Source organism: Malus sylvestris, chromosome 13, assembly GCF_916048215.2.
Source record: "Malus sylvestris chromosome 13, drMalSylv7.2, whole genome shotgun sequence".
Classification (NCBI taxonomy): Eukaryota; Viridiplantae; Streptophyta; class Magnoliopsida; order Rosales; family Rosaceae; genus Malus; species Malus sylvestris.
The window spans coordinates 41,204,855-41,208,000 of NC_062272.1; the positions used below are offsets into that span (position 1 = coordinate 41,204,855).

The window sequence follows — 3,146 nt, forward strand, 5'->3', positions numbered from 1 at the left end:
GCTAATTGGAACCTAATGGATCATACACCGAGTAAGGATGAAAGTGAAGAAATATAAATGAAATGGATAAGCAATTAAATGGTTTAATTGAAATATGGTCAAGGTTAATTAATTAGTTAATTAATTATACGAAAGGTTCGTATTGGGCTTTTAAGTTAGTTTTGGGCTTCGGGGTCCAAAAGGGTTTGGTCCACTAGGCCTATTATATTTAAGTTGTATGACAACTAAAACAAATATGGGCAAATAGTCCAATCACTTAAAAGAGGCCGGCCATAGTGAGGGAGTGGTAAGTTTTGCTTAATTGCAAGTTTGCCACTCACCTAAGAAAAGAGATATAAAAGCATCTTTATAGCTTTTACCTCATTTAGGGTTTTCTTGAGGCAAAGATGAGAAACATTTTCTCTCTTTTTCTCTAAAGGAGGCCGGCCACTTAGAGAAGATATAGCTAGCAATCTTTTCTTCTCTAAGTCATCCATTTTCATCTTCACACCTCATCCTTGGTGTGGAGACTTAGAGACACCAAATCTTTGGTGTTTTGGAGATCCTTTCCTCACATCCTCAAGGAGCAAAGGAGCATCAAAAGGAAGAAAATCACAAGGAAGATCCAAGGAGCTAGGAGGTGACTTGAAGGCCCTCCACTTGGGTGAATCACTTGTGTAAACAAGGATGAGCTTCAAGGGTAATGAATCTCTAAAACCTTCTTTCTCTTTAATGTTGTTAAAGAGTCTTGTGGTTCACCATTGACTAGGCTTTGAAAGTCATGGGTTTTAGATTTGTTTTTTAATGCATGCCTACTTTAATGTGTTAATAGTTTGCATATGTGTTCAAATATTCTCACATGTTCTTAGTTAGGACAAATTTTTTTCCTTCATTGTCCCCCCCCTCAATCAGAAAAGCATCTCTCTCTCTTTCTCTCTGCTCCCTCTCCCACGCCACATTCTTCTTCTTCTTCCTCTCTACAACAACCACAAAACACTCCAACACTCATAAATGTGACAAACCAACTACATCATCATGCTCATCTCAGTCCCACAATCACAACCATGTCCTTGAAATCTAGTGTGGACAAGTTTTGACTCACCAACTCGGAAGGTCCGACTCGGCGAGTTCTATACTACGGTTTTCAAGCCATGCATGGCTAAGGTAAGCCTTAAGAAACCCTTAGAACCTTCATTTCACTTCTATGGGTTGTTATGGATCCTTTGTTTGTGTTTTGAACGTGTGGTTTTACCCAGAAACTCGAGAAGAAGGAGAACCCGAAGTTTTTCGTACAAGAACCGTGGCCATTTAGTCACTTTCAAACCATTTTTCTGGTCAACCTCGACCACAACTGGACTTCTTCTAGGTAAAAACTTGTTCTCCACATTCCTAACTTCAAAATGGCTTTTGAATCACTGAGTTTGGTTAAGTAACGAGTTAGAAATCAACTCTGGAAGTTAGGAAGAAAATTTCAGTTTTTGGAAAATTTGTAACTGTGGTCGTTTGGCCACTTTCAGGCTAAATTTCTGAACAACATGGACTAGATTCGAACTTTCTGTAAATTGGGATTGGTAGATCACATTCTAGCTTTAATTTGTCTTTTGTAGAAGTGAATTTGGTTGAGAATCGAGCTCGTTATGGGCTCTGGAAGTTAACCCAAAAATCTGCAAAACTGCAGATTTTCGCGAAGAAGGCGAGTACAGTGTACTCGCAGGGGCGCGTGGGCGCGTGTGGAGGCGCGTCTGGCCTCCGACCGGCGCGTGGTTGACACGTGTGCGTTCGTGTCGTCAAGTAGATCGATTTCATATATTTATACCCTAGGTTTGAGTAAACTATGGGGGTTTTATTTAGGTTTCCATTATGTACCTTAATTAATGTTATTTAGTTATTTCACATATAGGGGAAACTTATTCCGAGGATTTTCGAGGCCAAGCTAGGCTCGGGGGCTACGACCCAATGACGTACTTGTGAGTGGGTAGTTGTTTTATACCTATATATATTTATAATTTCCATAAATGCGTATTAACTTCACTTTTACGCCTATATTGCCTAGTATCATTATTGTGATATAAATTGTGATAAATGCTGCTATATGGTTGTGATATTACTGTCATGGCATTCATACATACTTGTGTACATGCTCATCTTGCTGCACCCGGTGTTAGTACTTGCCCCAGGGCCAGGGCCAGTCCTTCACGTGTATGTTCACATCCGCACCGTTCGCTCACCTTGGATCCAAGTTTAGGTGCCAGTCTTGTCGGGTAGATTGCATTAGGCGATCCGACTTGTATGTGATGTGCTTTTGCACCAGTTTTCACGTGATCGTAGTACTAGAGCATATTGATTACACCCAGTCCTGTTCGTGTCAGAAACCATTTGTTCGAACTTGTGTGTCAGCTTAGATGGATGAGCACTTAGTTATATTGATTATCACATGATTATTATTGTGGCGTATGATACATCATTTACTTGGCATATTTCTGGTTATATGGCTGATATATTGGATTTCATACTTACGTAGTATGTTTTGAGGAAACTATACTTGTTTTACGGCGAGGGGTTAGTATATTCAAGGATAAAGGTTTTCTTATAAGCATTGTTTTGCTGACCCATTCAACTTTGTTTTTGGCCCCTCCAGGACCCAGATAGCTGTACTCTCTGTGGCACTCAAGGAATCGCAGCAGTTCTGACATTTCCTTCTGTTTAGATGTACGAACTTATCACTATTATGTAATAAGTGTACTTTGGTTGCTTTGACTACTCTTTCGTAGTCTCACTGTCTATTATGCTCTGAATAATTGTAATGGGTTCAACCCACGAATTGCGCACTCTTTCACTGTTTAGTTCTAATTAGTTTTAATTTTATTCACTTTTTGCATCACTTACCCTTATGGTTACGTCACCTCACGGTGACGGCCAACGTGCTTCGACCTTTCCAGGTCGGGGTGTGTCAATAGTAATGAATCTATGAATGAAATTTGCGTAAGATGGATATATAACCAATAACAGTTTATTTTGTTGAAGGATTCGTTGAAAAACCTTATTTGAGGGATTCTTTTTATGGCCCAATTCACACCGTATTTTGATGTTCCAACCGTCCATCTTTTAGTATTATCTCAAAGACTATCTCTACAAAAAGTCAAAACTCTTTGACCGTTGAATTAAAC

General features: G+C 39.5%; 1 long non-coding RNA gene across 2 annotated transcripts; it reads left to right on the forward strand.

Annotated features, from left to right (window-relative positions):
- Positions 1 to 981: 981 nt before the first annotated feature.
- On the forward strand, positions 982 to 2,877 carry LOC126597189 (uncharacterized). 2 transcript variants are annotated; one of them, XR_007614174.1, is made up of 4 exons: positions 982 to 1,143; positions 1,236 to 1,345; positions 1,880 to 1,946; positions 2,618 to 2,877. It is a non-coding gene; the product is annotated as an uncharacterized LOC126597189 (long non-coding RNA). The 2 variants fall into 2 exon arrangements; XR_007614173.1 differs by lacking the exon at positions 982 to 1,143 and having other exon boundaries at positions 1,172 to 1,345.
- Positions 2,878 to 3,146: the final 269 nt, after the last annotated feature.